The 16,946-nt window shown below is 43.4% G+C and overlaps 1 long non-coding RNA gene across 1 annotated transcript; it reads left to right on the top strand.

Annotated features, from left to right (window-relative positions):
- The first annotated feature begins 35 nt into the window (after positions 1 to 35).
- Positions 36 to 8,233, top strand: LOC107196043. Its single transcript, XR_001517361.2, has 3 exons — positions 36 to 241; positions 878 to 1,016; positions 4,813 to 8,233. It is a non-coding gene; the product is annotated as an uncharacterized LOC107196043 (long non-coding RNA).
- Positions 8,234 to 16,946: the final 8,713 nt, after the last annotated feature.

Genomic DNA, 16,946 nt, shown 5'->3' with positions numbered 1-16,946 from the left:
GTCGCGGCGCCCCAAGGCGCGCGGTGGAGGCGGGACTTCCGTCCGGCACCGCCTACGAAGGGTTGGATGGCCGGCGGAGACGCGGGTGGCCGGCGGTGGCCACGGAGGAGTCCACCTGGGGCCTGGCTCACGGACGGAGGTCGACTGAAGGCGGTGGTTGAAGAGCCATGCACCCTGTCGAGCGCATGTAGTGTGCCTGCGCCTATCTATCCTGCCGCCGCCGCGGTCACCGCCCTGCAAGGTAGGAACGGTCACCGCGCCAGGGCCATGGGGACAGGACCGGGGTTCGAATCCCGGTCCCGACGTTTCCGCATTACGTGCCGTTTGGCAGAGGCTGACGTCATCTCGCTGGGCCTCAGTTTCCCTTACCTGGTGTGGTAAGGAGGTGGGGCATGGGATGAGGTCGGTGTTCCAACAGTGCTGACTATTAAAACTAGCGAATTCCCAGAGGCTCAGTCTAACATTCATTCATGAAAATGTTATTGAGCTTCCATCTACTGTGTGCCAGTCACTGCACGGGCAGTGAACTGACAAAAATACCTGCCCTTATAGGGTTCACATTCTAGACCAGCGCTGCCCAGTAGAAATATAAGCGAGCCACAAGCATATTTTTAAGTTGTATAATAGCTGACATTTTAGTTCAGCGCTCTCCAGTAGCCACAAATGTTGGCCACATGCATAAGTTAAACTTTCTAGTAGCCATGTTAAAGAAAAAAAAAAGTAGGTGGTGTTAATTTTAATAATGTGTTTCATTTAACCCAATTTATGTCCAAAATGTTACTTTAACGTGTAATCGATATAAAAAGTTAGGAGATCTTTTACATTTTTTTGTTTGTTTACACATTTTTGAAATCTGATATGTCTTTTACACTCACAGCATATCCGAAGTTGGACTGGCTACATTTCAAGGGCTCAACAGCCACACATTGCCAGTGGCTACTGTGTTAGACGGTGCAGTGCTAGAGGGGGAGATGGAAAAGAAATCAAGTGGATTCCACATAAAGAGGTGGAAAGTGGTAAGAAGAAAAAGTAAATTGGGGAAAGGGCATGGGGAATGTGGGAGCTGCAATTTGAAAGACAGTGTTCAGGAAGGTTGAAAAGATGGTATTTGCAGAAAGACCGGAAGGAGTCAACACTGAACAAATAATTACTACACTCTTCATTGTAGTAATTAGTGCAGCATTCATCCTGGTAAAACATTATGTGATAGATGTGTTTTATTAGCACTAATTTAGTAGCCACTAGCTCCATGTGGCTTTTTGGCACTTGACATGTGGCTGTTGCCACTGAAGAACTGAATTTTTCATATACTCAATTTTTACTTAATTGAAATTTAAATAGTCACATAAGGCCAGTGGCTTACATAGCAGATGACATAAATTTAGGAGAATGGTGGCAAGTGCTCTGAATTGGGCATGTACCACGTGCTAAATGGTTTATGCATGTTCTCCTGTGTAATTCTTGAAACATCTCTGTGAGAAGAGAGCAGTAATCATTGTCACCATGAATAATGAAGTCCTTCATTCATCTATACTTTATTGTTATAATTATCATTAATAAACTATTTTTAGAACAGTTTTAGATTTACAGAAATATTGCAAAGAAGGTACAGAGTTACCATTTTCTCCACACCCAGTTTTCCCTATTAGTTACATCTTTTATTAGTATGATACATTTGTTATAACTCATTAGTTATAACTTATATTAGCCATAGAGTTATAACCCATCAATATAACTAATATTGGTATATTATTATCAACCAAAGTTCATAGTTTATTTAACTTCCTTTGTTTTTAACTAATGTCCTTTTCATCTTCCAGAATCCCATCCAGGATACCACATTACATTTAGTTGTTCTCTCTCTCTTTCTCTCTCTCTCCATCTCTCTCCATCTTCCTCCCTCCTTCCCTCCCTCCCTTTCTCTCTCTCTCTCTCTCTCTCTCTCTCTCTCTCTTGAAATGTAATTGACATGTAACATCGTATTAGTTTTAGATGTACAACATAATGATTTTATATATGTATATATTGCAAAATAACCAGCACAATAAGTTTAGTTAACATCCATTACCACACCTAATTACAAATTTTTTGTTCTTGTGATGAGAACTTGAAAGGTCTATTCTTTTTTAATTTATCTATTTGCTTACTTAAATTAGTTTCATGTATACAGTACATTGGTTAGACATCTGTATAGTTCATAAAACGATCCCCCCAATTGCTCCCTCCCTCCCCTGACCCTCCACCTAGCCATCATATTAATCCTAACTGCATTCCCTATGCCCTGCTCCCCATCCCCGTGACCAGCTATCAACTACTAATTTGTACTTCTTTAACCCTTCACCCCATTCTCCCAGCCCTCCAACCCCGCTCCCCTCTGTCCATCACCAAATTGTCCACTATATTTCTGAGTCTGTTTTTGATTAGTCTGTTCTTTTTGTTCCTTAGATTCCACATATAAGTGAAATCATATGGTATTTATCTTTCTCTGTCAGACTCATTTCACTCAGCATAATAACCTCTAGGTTCATCCATGTCATTACAGACGGTAGGATTTCATTTTTTTAAATGGCTGAGGAATATTTTATTGTATATATGAACCATAATTTCTTTATCCAATCGTCTGTTGATGAGCATTTAGGTTGCTTTTATATCTTGGCTACTGTAAATTGTGCTGCCATGAATATTGGAGTGCATAGATCTTTACGAATTATTTTTTTGGTTTTCTTTGGATAAATACCCAGAAGTGCAATTGCTGGGTCAAAAGATATATCCATTTTTAATTTTTTGAGAAACGTCCATACTGTTTTCCATAGCAGCTGTACCAATTTGCAGTCCCACCAACAATGTATGAGGGTTCCCTTTTCTCCGCATCCTCACCAACACTTGTCGTTTTTTGACTTATTGATGATAGCCATTCTGACAGATGTGAGGCGACATCGCTTTCTTTTCTTTCTTTTCATTTCTTTTCTTTCTTTTCTTTCTTTTCTTTCTTTTCTTTCTTTTCTTTCTTTTCTTTCTTTTCTTTCTTTTCTTTCTTTTCTTTCTTTTCTTTCTTTTCTTTCTTTTCTTTCTTTTCTTTCTTTTCTTTCTTTTCTTTCTTTTCTTTCTTTTCTTTCTTTTCTTTCTTTTCTTTCTTTTCTTTCTTTTCTTTCTTTTCTTTCTTTTCTTTCTTTTCTTTCTTTTCTTTCTTTTCTTTCTTTTCTTTCTTTTCTTTCTTTTCTTTCTTTTCTTTCTTTTCTTTCTTTTCTTTCTTTTCTTTCTTTTCTTTCTTTTCTTTCTTTTCTTTCTTTTCTTTCTTTTCTTTCTTTTCTTTCTTTTCTTTCTTTTCTTTCTTTTCTTTCTTTTCTTTCTTTTCTTTCTTTTCTTTCTTTTCTTTCTTTTCTTTCTTTTCTTTCTTTTCTTTCTTTTCTTTCTTTTCTTTCTTTTCTTTCTTTTCTTTCTTTTCTTTCTTTTCTTTCTTTCCTCTTTCTTTTGATATATCTGTCCAATTTTCCTGACACCATTTATTGAAGAGACTGTCTCTACCCCATAGTATATTTTTACCTGCTTTGTCATATATTAAGTGAGCATATAGGTGTGGATTTATTTCTGGGCTCTCTATTCTGTTCCATTGATCAGTGTATCTGTTTTGATGCCAGTACCATGCTGTTTTTATTACTCTATCCTTGTAGTATAGTTTGATATCAGGTAGTGTGATACCTCCAACTTTGTTCTTCTTTCTCAGGATTGCCGAGGCAAGTCAGGATTTTTATAGCTCCATATAAATTTTAGGATTATTTGTTCTAGCTCTCTGAAAAATGCCATTGGTATTTCGATAGGGATTGCATTGAATCTATAGATTGCTTTGGGTAGTGTGGCCATTTTAACGATGTTGATTCTTCCTACCATGAACATGGTATGTGCTTCCAAGGTCTGTTCTCTTGTTTATCCTGTCCTTTTAGGCTCCTCTTGGCTATGGCACATTCTCAGACTTTCTTTGTTTTTGATGACCTTGGCGGTTTTGAGAACTCGTTAAATGTGTTATAGGGTGCCCTTCTGTTGGGATTCATCTGATGTTTTCTTCATATTAAGACTGGAATGATGAGTTTGGGGGAGGAAGACCGAAGAGGTCAAGTGCTCTTCTAATCACATCATATCAAAGGATACAGACCATCAACATTGTCTCTACCTGTTGATGTTGGTCTTGATCACCTGGCTGAGGTAGTATTTGTCATCTTTCCCCACTGTAAATGCCCGCCCCCCCCCCCCCCGCCACATACTTCTTATTGTATACTTTGGCAGGAAGTCACTGTGCAGCCCACACTTAACGAGCAGAGAGTTACGTTCCCTCTCCTTAAGGTGGATATCTACATAAATTAATTTAGAATTCTTCCACATGGTAGATTTTTCTCTTCTCCGCCATTTAGTAGTTTATTCAGTCATTATATCAGTATGGCCTCCTGAGTATTTTATACTCTGAGTTTTAACCTAATACTACTTTACTTATTTTGTTGCTCAAATTATTCTGACTTTAGCCATTGGGATCTCTTCCAGTGGCTCCTGTAGCCCTTTGACACACTCCCATCAGTGCATTTGACTTTTTTCATTTTGTTTTCTTTGGAGCACTTCCTTACTCTGGTACTTCAAGATGCACCAGGCTCATCTTGTATATTTCCTGCTCCAGTCCTAGAATCAGCCATTTCCCCAAGCCTGGTTCCTTTTATTAAAGAATTGTGTTAGAAACCAAGATCTGGGCACTAGGAGTGCTCATTATTTCTGGGGTGTTGTTTCTTACAGATCATCAGTCTTTTTTAATTATCCACAATGTACCAGGTACAGGCACTCAACCCTGGGGATACAACAATGACCATGCCAGATGTGGCATCTGCTCTCATGGAAGTCACAGTCAGTTTCCAGAAACAAGTTTAAGAGCGCAGCTCTGACACCGACTAACTTAGGCAAGTATGATCTTGGGCAAGTTATTTAATCTCTCTGAGCTTCAGCCTCCCCTTTCATGAAATGGGAGTGATTGTAATACTTTATGAGGGTACAGTGAGAATTAAATGAAATCATCTATTTTTAGAATCACTGAAACAGAGCCTGGCATCAAGTGCCTACTAAGTCTTACTAATAGTAATAAGAAATTACACAAATCATTATAATCTGCAGAGGTTCAGAGTGCCAGCAAAACATATAACAGGAGGACCTGACCTCATTTTGGGGTCACTAGGGAAGGCTTGTCGAGTTGGTGGTGTTGTAGCTGAGGCAGGATGGGCGAGTCACCAGGCAAAGGGGAACAGACCGTTTAAGGCAGCAAGAACAAAGGCACTGAGGCGGGCAGGAACTTGCACACTTAGGAACTGAGAAAAGGCTAGTGGCAAAGACATGGGTAGAAAAGGAGACTCTTGGGCTTGGGAGGAGCAGGTCACATAGGGCTTGGCTAGCCGTGGTAAGATGAGACCTGTTCCTAACAGCAAGGGAGGTGACTTGTCCAAGTGCACATGACTAGTTTAAGGACAGAGGCGGGATTTGAACCCAGGTCTGCTTTGTCTCAAGAGAGCTTTATTTCTCTGGTTTGAATTTGAGATGGGACGTTCTCGTTTTTTAATTTTGGGGGTTTTTTTTGTTTTTTTGTTTTTTTGGAGAGAAACGCAGTTTTAGTTCTTAGGGGTTGGAATCAGTACACTCCAGCCGCCGAAGTTCTATGTCGTTCGAGCTCTGAGGGTCTGTGAGATCAGAGGACTCAAAGGTGACTTAGTCTTTGTCCCTGCTCTTGAGGACATCACTGCCCCAAAGGAGAAGAGGACACAGAGACATATAAATACAGCCAGGGTGATAAGGGGTGGGTATAAAGCACCACCTGTCCTGAAGGGTAGTGTCTGAGCAGAGTACAGCAGGAGTGGGAAGTGCCGGGTGTAGGTCGTGAGGGAAGAAGACAGTGAGATGGGTCTGGAGAGGTATCTGTCTCCAGCTCTAAAGGGCCCGACAGGGTCAGGCAGAGGAGCTGGCGTTTATCCCATAGGCCGGAAGCCGGCAATCTGCAGCCATGTTTTTGCCCAGCCTGTGAGCTATAAATGATTTTTACATTTTTTAAATGGTTGAAAAAAGCCAAAAGAAGAATAACATTTTGTAACGTGAGAAAATGACACGAAGCACAATTTCAGTGTGCGTCAAGTTTGATCGTAACACAGCCATGCCTGTTGAGTGTGTGTTGCCATGGCTGCTTTTGAGTGGCACTATCAGAGGGAGATTTGCTCAGGCAGAGCCTGCTTCATGGCTGTGGAGACTGTCATCACCCAGGGCCCTATGCTTCTACTATTGCCATTGCGAAATATTTAGTAATCTATGCATAAATGAGAGGCCGTGCATTTTTATCTTGCACTGGGCTCTGAAAATTACATAGCCAATCTTGGCAACAGAGAATATATGGCCCACAAAGCCTACAATATTTGCGATCGAGCCCTTTTCAAAAAGTGTATGCTGGTCCTGCCATGGTGGGCAGAATAACAGCCTCCCAAAGATGTCCGTGTCCTAATCTCCTGAAACCTGTGACTATGTTACCTTTCCTGGCAAAAGGGGCTTTGCAGATCGGATTAGGTTAAGTATCTGGAGGTGGGGAGATTATCCTGGATTATCTGCATGAGGCCAGTGTAATCACAAGGGTTCTTGTAAGAGGAAGGCAGGAGGGTCAGAGTCAGAGAAGGAAATATGACAGTGGCAGCAGAGGTCAGTGATGCCGTTACCAGCTTCGATCGTGGAAGAAAGCCATGAGCCACAGATTGCGGGCGGCACCCAGAAGCTGGAAAAGGCATGGAAACATTCTCTCCTAGAGCTTCCGGAAGGACTGTAACCCTACCGACACCTTGTTTTTAGCCTGATAAAACCAATTTCAGAGTTCTGACCTTCACCGTGATGCAGTGGAAAGCCATGACATCTGAACCATTTACAGGGCTCCATATGTGGGCGGGGGTTATTTTGGGAACATAAGAAATGGGTTTAAATGTCAGGTTAGTTGTTCACTGGTCAGCTCCCTAACAGAGCTGAGGCGTCAAAGTGGAATGCCTATTTTGAGAACAGAAGCCGGGCAGGCCCGAGCAAGCCCAGAGAACCTTCTGGCACTCAAGCTCTTTGGGGGCCCAACTTCGGTCTGATTCTGCTTCAGGTGCCAAGTAGGTCAGTCATGTAGGAAACCAGGAAGCTCTATTTATTTTTTCTTAGGCTGCTGAGTTTATTTCAGGTTAGCAACAGTTTGGAGTTCACGTCCTGAATAGTTCAGAATTGGAAGGGCGACAGCACTGGCTCTTTTGGGGCACGGGTCACCCATGGTTCCTGTGTCTGACCTGGAGAGCCTGGCCCTGGAGGGGCACGGAAATGCAGGGCTCTCCTTCCGGAGCTGCTGTGCTAGTAACCTAACTTCCCTGAGCCTTGGTTTGCTTGTTTGCAAAAGGCAGGTGGCACTGCCACCTCGGGAACTGAGGAAAGCAGGCACTGAGCAGAGCATCTAACGTGCTGGGACATCTAACGTATCGGTGAGTCCCTAAAGAAGGGTCTGTGGTTAATGCCCCAGAGAGCATGAGGCTCTGCTTATTGTCTTAGAAATCGGCTCCTTGAGTGCCACCCCATGAGATAATGTGGGGTGCTGACCTGAGTGAGCTTGTCAGGTTTTCCAGAATTGTCTTTCTGGGTCTGACCCATTACCCTTCGACTCCAGTATCTTTCTGGCAAGAACAGCAGTGGGAATTTTATCTCCCAGAGTGTCAAAGGTTAGAAAGGTCCCCACTGCTCCAATTCTCAAGGTCACAGAGTGGCCTGATTTCCCCTGTCTTCCCAGAGCAGTATTTCATATCTAGGTGTTGTCACATGGTCACGCTCCTTATTGCTACCAGTGACTCATAGTGGTCACTATCATATTTTTTTTTCATTTTTAAGATTTGTTGTTTTTTAATCCGGCTATTTTTTTTTCATGCCATATCAGTTCTCTTTCTTGATTTGTCTCTAAGTGTTTTACATGTATTTGCTGGGCTTTTTGCAATGCTTCTTTAAAAAAGTGTTAAGTGAAATTCAGTGGTTTCTAGTATACTCACAAAGTTATGTAAATATCACCACTATCTCATTCCAGAACATTTTTACCACCCAAAAAAGAAACCCCATGGCCTTTAGAAGTCACCCACTAGCTCTTGGCAACCACTAATCTATTTTTTGACTCCATGGATTTGTGCTTCTGATCACTTTATATAAATAGAATCATACAATATGTGGCCCTTTGTGTCTGGCTTCTTTTACTGAGCATAATGTCTTCAAAGTTTATTGTGCTGTAAGGTGAATTAGTATTTCGTTCCTTTTTATGGCTGAGTAATATTCCACTGTGTGGCTATGCCATACTTTGTTTATCCATTCATCCATCAATGGATATTGGGATGTTTCCATCTTTTGGCTATTTTGACTAATGCTGCTGTGAACATTCATGAACAGGTTTTTATATGAACATTTGTTTTCATTTCTCTTGGGTGTATACCCAGGAGTGGAATTGCTGGGTCATGTGGTAACACTGTGTTTAAGAGGAACTGCCAGACTGTTTTCCCTGATCCTTATAAATGAGATGGAGGCTTCATGCTTATCAGTCATTGGCAGGTGATCAATTTGCTGTGACAGTTCTCTAGCCTTGCTCCATGTCTAGCATCCCATGGGAAGCAGGCCAGGTGCCCATGGATTTGCCACTGTCTGCCTGCGCAGTGCCTCCCGCCTTCCCTTGATTTGCTGGGGCAGGAGCATCAAGGATGAGTGTTCCCGTTCCCAGCTGCTGCCTGACCCTGGCAATTCCCACATTCCATGTATCACAAAACCCACAAGCCTCCCAGCTCCCTAAGCACATCCAGTGGCATTCCTCAGCTCTGATCACGTGCAGTGAAGAGCAGTTGTGCAAGGTGAACGAGCCAGGTGTTATCAGTCTGTTAATGCTCACAAAATTGATAACAACAAATGGAGCAAAGATCAGAAACGGACACTTCACAGCAGGGAGAGTCAACAAATGTCATTGTCTCCACCAAGTTGTGGGTGGGGGCTGCTCAAGGTGAAGATCATTGCAGCGCTCCCATGACCCCAACACTACCTTTCCTGGGGGGTGATGGCCATGTTCATCTGAAAGACCCTGTGGAAGATACCAAGATATAAAAGGGCTAATAATCTGACGCTGTGGTCATACCGCCAAAAATTATCCTGTGGCACCCATGGAAGAGCTGTCCGCAGGAAGACATTCCTGTCTTTAACGAAATATCTTCAGATTGACAGTTTAAATGCCGAGCAATGAGGCTCGCTTGCTCATCCACTAGAAATGATGGAGGCCTGCAACCCATATGGAATAAGTAGCTCCCTGGGCTGATCTCTATAGGCACAGTTTAATGCTCATGGTGAGCCTATGTGTTGAGTCCTGTTAGTCCCACTTTATGGAAAGGTCAAGTGACCCTGAGGTCACACACTCCTAGAAGAGGGGCAGAAAGGGGTCAGAGTCTGGGACCAACGGAGCTCAGAATTCATGCGTGGAACCCTGATGCCAAATTGCTCGTGACTTAGAAGGGCAGGGCACAAAGTTGCACCTATCCTCTGCAGGGTCCTCCACCTGTGACGGGAAGGGTACGGGTGGGGGCGTGGAGAAAAGGGAAGGAGATGGACCAGCACTGAGGGAGGCCCAGCCCCAGGGCTGATGGGCAGCAAGGAAGGACTAAACAGGATGCAGATGAGAGGCAATGCGGCTGGGGAGAGAGGAGGGGCCAGAGGAGAAGGTTTACATGGACCGCTCAGAAGAAGGAATGCATAGCCTGTTGGGGGGGGCGTGTAATTTGTGGGATATTTCCACTCTCCAGTCCAACCAGGGCCCAGCATCTTAAGATCGGAGTGAAGGGGGCATCCTCAATTGTGCAGTGAAAGCAGTGGATTCAGGTCTGTATGGGAGAGGGGAAGAAACCGAGGCTGTGGAAAAATGGTCCATCTTCATCCTGTTCCCTCCCACATCCTAAGAGGAGCTGCTGTGTTACTCAGGTGTGTTCTGGGTATATGAGTTCCCTAGGGTTGCCATAACAAAGCACAGACTGGGTGGCTTAGGAACAAAAGAAATTTAGTTTCTCACTGTTCTGGAGGTGAGAAGTCCAAGATCAAGGCGTCAGCAAGGCTGGCTCCTTCTGAGGCCTCTCTCCATGGCTTGCAGATGGCCCTCTTCTCCCCGTGTCCTCACATTGTCTTTGCTCTGTGCGTGTCTGTCCTAATTTCCCCTTTTTATAAGGACACCAGCCATGTTGGATCAAGGCCCACCCTAATGACCTCATTTTAACTTGATCACCTATTAAAGGCATGATCTCTAAATACAGTCACATTCTGAGGTCCTAGGGGTTAGGGCTTCAACATAAAAGTTTTTGGGGAACACAGTTCAGCCCATAATGCTGGGGCAACATGTGAGTCTATTATAGCCCACTGGGTGTCAGCAAAGGTGGGCAGGGGAGCTCAAGTGGATCTTGTCACCCATGGGCATTGCCTGGTCTCCCAGTGGAGGAGTCAGAATTCTAAGGTTTGGACACCCCATTCTCTGGCTGGTGGGAACTGACCTTTGGCCTCAGCAAGAGGATGGCGCCATATGTCAGGGGTTTGGGCTCAGTGGGGGTCTAGGTGGAAATGCACAGAGGCTGACCAGAGCAGCTACAGCCAGCATAAGGGCAGTGGGGGAGAAATCCAGGAGCCGGTGGTGGGAGGGGTGGGCTTTCTCCCCAGACCAGCCCCCTGGAGCAGGAGTCTTCCTGGGCTCACTCCCACGGAAGCCCCACTGGATATGTGCTCACCTTCCTCTGTGAGCTGTTTCACAGGGGCTTTCTCTGCTCAGATCTCTGCTGCCTCCCTTCCCCCCACAAAATGCAGCTGCTCTGCTCCCACTGAGAGGTGAGGCACCTGGCAGAGGGGCTGGCTCTTGGTCGAGTAGTCAACCTGAGAGAGCCCTGCTTTCCCAGTTGCTGTGAGCTCCTTGAGGGGACAGCCGGGTCCTGTCCACATTTATATCCCCAGCACCAAACCTAGAGCCTGTAGGCATCAAAAGTTTGCTGACCAAGTGAATAAGCAGCGGAATCTTCTTGCAAGGGCCAGGGACAGTAAGACTCCAACTTATGTTTATCACATCCCAGCAGAGCCCACTCCATCCTCCCCCCGCACATACACACTGGGTCAGGCCACCCAAGCTTGGGTCCCTTACGTGGTGGGTGAGATAAGCATCCCACTCCCACCCTAGCCCAAGGAGGGTGTGTCTAACTCCAGGGGTGCCGCTGACAGCATTGTGGGGTGGCAGCAACAAGGAGCTAGAAGGGGATGCCCCAGCCCCAGCTCACCCCCGCCTCCTGTCACCTGCTGCCCCATGAATGAAGTTGCTTATTCCCTACCCAATGACCGGCACAGGCTCAGTGGGTGTCAGCATACTGTCTGCCTCATTCACCTTCCCAGTACAGGGGCCCAGAGGCTAGATCAGGTTGGGCCCGGGGGTGAGGGGTAGGGGTTGAGGGTGAAGAAACTCTTAAATCCATCTTCCTCCCCTCCCCAGGCCAGGCCCAGCCTTCCCATTCCATAAGTAGGAGCATTCAACCCACACAACTGCTTCCATTCCCTGAGCAGGCCAAGAGTCACTAGAAACAGCTTTTCCCAAGAAAGATGGGGTAGGGGCAGAAAGGTCAAAGGTCCCTGAGCAGAAACCCTCCACGGAGGAAGGAAGAAGCCCCTCTGGGTCTGGGGAGATGGCCAGCAAGTGGCTGTAAGTGGAGCTTCTCACTCAGTTCTTCGTGGTGAGGACAGAATTGTACATCGTAGGATATTTAGGAGATCTCTAGCCACTGCTTACCAACTGTGACAGCCAAATATCTCTTCATACATTACCAGGTGTCCCTGTGGGCGAAAGTGGCCCAGGGGAGGACCCCCGCTTTGCAGAACCGAGCCTGGAAAGAGCGCTCCCTTGCCTGGGTCCTTGAGCCGGTGTTAAGGGCCTTTGGGGCACATCCAGGCCAAGGTGTTCAGGGAGCCTGCTGTTCTATGTGCCATTTCCTCTGCCTGAAATTTTCTGTCCCCTGACCTCCAGCCCCACCTGCCGTCTTCCAAAACCAAGTCCACGCATTACTTCCCCAAAGAGGTATTCTGTGGGCCCACATCTTAGGAATGTGGCCCCCATGGGTGCCATGGTAGGCAAAATAATGCCCCCCCACACACTGGTAATATGTGACCTTACCTGGCAAGAGACTTTGCAGGTGTGGTTAAATTAAGGCTGTGGAGATGGGGAGATTTTCCTGCATTACTCAGGTGGGATAATGTTACCACAAGAGTCCTTAGGCGAGTGGAAGCAGGAGGGTCGGGATCAGAGAAGGAGGTATGATGATGAAAGCAGAGTCAGAAGGGGATCGGAAATTGCTTCTGGCTTTGCACATGGAGGAGAGGGCTATGAGCCAAGGCGTGTGGGCTCCCTCTACAGAATGGAAAAGGCACGGACTTAGGTTGTCCCTTAGAGCCTCCAGAAGGAACGCAGCCCTGCCGACGCCTCAGTTATAGGACTTCTGCCCTCGAGGACTATAAGATACTTTGGGACTATAAGATACTACTACAGTTGTGATAATTTATTACAGCACACACAGGGAACTCACACAGGTGTCTACTCTGAAACGCCAAGTCGAGGAAAGCTGTCGTGTGGTCAGGCTGGCATTTGTCTCTCTTGGCATGAGCTATGGTGCACAGTGGTGCTGCTATCTCCCACTAAGTAGAGAGAACTCAGTGTATGAAAGTTGGGAGTCAGGGCTTGGGTGGACCAGAATTTCTCAGGCTTAGAACAATGAGAAAGAGAAGCAAACAAAATGGCTGCTTTTGCTCTCCAAGTTAAAAAAAAAAAAATGCTTATAAAGACCAAAAATTCTCAATCATTGCTTCAGGTAGCTGACTTTGAGAGGCTTCCCACATTCTTCGACATGTCCTGGGCCAATTCCTTTTTCCCTTCCCTAAGAGAAGACATCTCTGATTTTTATAACCACCGTTAAAGGGAAAATGAGTTTTTCATTGAAGTTCAAGGTCAAAAGGACACATAGACTATGAAGCTTCTCCAGCCCTTTTGTCAGCAGCTAAAATACCAAGGGAGGGTTTGTACAGCCTCCACCTGATCTCAGAGAAAGGGACCAAGAATGGAACCTTGAGAAAATGCCCTTGTCTCAAAGAGGATGAAAAAGAAGGGGAACAGGACACAAATGGGTTGTGTTTCTAAAGTGATGGAGATGAGAGCCCTGCAGAAAAAATGGCTGGGGACCTGAGGGTGAGGGGTGACTGCTGGGCTTCAATCTGGAGCCAGTGCAGGAGTTCAGGAGTGAGAGGTGACAGGGTCAGTAAGGTAGGCAAGTGTCAGAGATGCCAGGTTTCTTTGAGTCAAAGATATTTGAGAGCTGTCCTTGGTATTTATCCACTCCCAAAGGGAGTGGCTGTGAAGACAGGGAAAAGAGCATAGTAGGTGGTGAGAGAAGAGATAATGAGCATATTAACCGTGTTTTTTATTTTTGGTATTTTATGATGCTTTGACATCTTGGGGCTTTGCTGATCTGGGACAGATTGCCCCACATAAGGCTAGCTAATTCCTAGAGATAACAAATGACTCACCTGGGAGTGCACTTTTCATATACAAAACAACCCAGAGCTCACACCCCAACCGCCTCCTCTATCAGGCTCTCACACTCGAGGAGGCAATATCCCCCTGCCCTAAGCACCTCAGGGCCAGCTACCAGACAACTAGGGATAGCACCTGTGTCCCAGAGCCTGCTGAAATTATTCACACTAGCCAATTGCAAATATGTTTACCCTGAAGTAAAATCAATTAAAAATACCCACTTTGAGAAGCCAAAAAAAAAAAAAAAAAAGACTTTTTTAGGATACAGTCAAGTGTACAAATATACATATAATGGGAGTCCCAGAGGAAGAAGAGAGAAAGAAAACTATCTTAAAAAAGTAATGGCCAGAAACTTCTCAAATTTAATAACAGTCATGAATCTATATATCCAAGAATCTCAACAAACTCCAAGCAGGATAACTCAAAGACATCCACATCAAGACATATTATAACAAAATTCTTGAAAGATAGTTATTTTACTATTTACTATTGGAGCTAAATAGGTATTAATTCAACCTAGATTGTTACAGGTTGAAGATTTTAACTATAGTCCCCAGGTAACCGGTAAGAAAATAACTAAAAGACAAATAACTAAAGACAAAAATAACTAAAGACAAAAAGAAACTTGAAAGCAGCAAGAGAGAAGTGACTCAGCACGTACGAGGGATCCACTAATCTCCACTAAGATTAACAGCTGATTTATCATCAGATATCATGGATGCCAGAAAATAGTGACGAGTGCTTAAAACAATGAAAGGATAAAACTGTCAACCAAGAATTCTGTATCTAGTAAAACTATCCTTCAAAAACGAAGGAGAAATTAAGAGAGTTTGTGCTAGTAGACCTGCCCTACAAGAAATGCTAAAAGGAACATTTCTCCTTTTAGGAGAAATTAAAGGACACTAGATAGCAACTCAAAGCCATATTAAGAAATAAAGAACACTGGTAAAGATAACTACATTAGTATAAAAGCCCGTATTATTGCATTTTTGGTTTATAACTCCTCTTTTTTTTTTTCCTATGTGATTTAAAAGACAAGGCTTAAAACAATAATTATAAAGCTATGTTAATGGGAATACAGTGTATATAGATGTAATTCGTAACAACACAATGTAAAGGGGGAAGAATGAAGCTGTGTGTGAGCAGAGTTTTGTATACTATTGGAGCTAAATAGGTATTAATTCAACCTAGATTGTTACAGGTTGAAGATTTTAACTATAGTCCCCAGGTAACCGGTAAGAAAATAACTAAAAATATACAAAAAAGGAAAGAAGAGGGTAATCAAGTGGCATACTAAAAAAAAAAGTAACCATGTGCTTCCCCCACCAGCCCACCTGCCCGCCCTACTTCCACCCCTGACCTGTGGATGTTGCCGTCTCCCTTTAAGGACTGGATCTCTGAAGGCGGGGCGTCTCCCCAACCCCACACGCGCTTGTGGCATGCACCCGGGGTGGCACGCCGGCGTGTGTTCCGTGGCTCCACCTGGGGTGCGAACCCGGGACCTTCTGTGTGTAAAGCAGACGTGCTAACCACTACACTATGGAGCCACCCCCAGCTTGTGCTTTTCTTTTGAGGGCTAATTTGCAAAGCCTTCAAAAGACAAGCACATGTTTGGACAGTGCACAGAGGGGCAGCAATGTGACACACACAGACTCAGTCATGGTTGATTTTCCCTATAAAAAGCCAGTTGTTTAATAGCTTCTCAAGGACATTGTGTGACTTCCTAACTGATGGGGTAGCAGTTACAAGGTATTGGGATCCTCAGACGTCCTTACATAAATCTGAAGAATTAGGTCTTAAATCTTTAATTTGTTGTGGAATGTTTTTTTTTTTTTTTTATAAAATGCAATTTCATATGATATTTACATTATGTATATATAAATTTATATTACCTCATTAAAAATCAATTAAACACAAAAGAAGATCGTAATGGACAAATTGAGGAACAAAAAAGTTATAAGACATACCTTTAAAACAAGTAGTAAGATGGCAAAAGTAAGTTTTTTATCAGTAATGATTTTAAATGTAAATGGATTAAACTCTCTAAATAAAAAAAAAAACAGAGACTGATAAAATGGGTAAAAAATGTGACCCAGCTATATGCTGTCTACAAGAGACTAACTTTAGATCCAGAAACACAAAAAGCTTGAAAATGAAAGAATGAGAAAAGGTTTTCCAAGCAAATAGTAAAGTAACCAAAAGAGAGCTAGAATAGCTATACAAATATCAGACGAGATAGATTTTAAGTCGAAAATTGTTAGAAGAAACAATGAAAGGCATTATCTACTGATAAAAGAAAAGGGTCATTCTACCAAGAGGATACATTCATTATAAATGTATATTTACCAAACTACGTGGCCCCAAAATATGTGAATCAAACATTGGCAGAATTGAAGGGAGAAACAGACAATTCTACAATAATAGTTGGAGACTTAAATACTCCATGATTGTAACTCAACCTATTATGTAAAACACTTCACCCAACAACAGCAGAATACACATTTTTCTCAAGTGCACATAATACATTCTCCAGTATAGACCATAAGTTAGGCCACAAAACAAGTCTCAATAAATGTGAAAAGTTTGAAAGCATACAAAGTATTTTTTCTGACCACAATGGAATGAAGGTACAAATCAATGACAGAGGGAAAACTGGAAGATAACATACTCTTAACCAATGAGTCAAAGAAGAAATCACAAGAGAAATTTAAAAATACTTTGAGATAAAAGAAAATGAAAACACAACATACCAAAATCTATGGGATGCAGGAAAAGCAGTGCTCAGAGAGAAATATAGCTTTTAAGTGCTGCATTAAAAAAGAGGAAAGATCTTAAATAGATAACCTAACTTTATACCTTAAGGAACTAGAAAAAGAATAAGCTAAACCCAAAGCAAGCAGAAAGAGGGAAATAATAAAGATTATAGTGGAATAGTAGAACAGAGAATAGAAAAGCAATAGAATCAACAAAACCAACAGTTGGTTCTTTGAAAAGATCAACAAAATTGACAAACCTTTATCTAGACTAAGAAAAAAAGAAAAAACAAATAACTAAAATCAGAAATGAAAGTAGGGACATAACAACTGACTTTATAGAAATAGGAAGGGTTATAAGTAACTATGAACGATTGTGTGCCAACGATTTAGATAACCTAGATGAAACTGACAAATTCACGGAAACAAACTACCAAAACCGATTCAAGAAGAAATAGAGAATTTGACCATTTCTATGGGACTCTACTTTTCCCTCTAAGCAGGTGGTTTTCAAACTCTTTTCGGAGGCCTATGAGTTTCCACATATCTGGGGTGGA

The sequence above is a fragment of the Pteropus alecto genome, unplaced genomic scaffold (genome assembly GCF_000325575.1).
Source record: "Pteropus alecto unplaced genomic scaffold, ASM32557v1 scaffold37, whole genome shotgun sequence".
In the NCBI taxonomy this organism is placed as follows: domain Eukaryota; kingdom Metazoa; phylum Chordata; class Mammalia; order Chiroptera; family Pteropodidae; genus Pteropus; species Pteropus alecto.
Note: the sequence above shows the minus strand (reverse complement) of the source record. Positions and strands in the feature narration are given on the sequence as shown.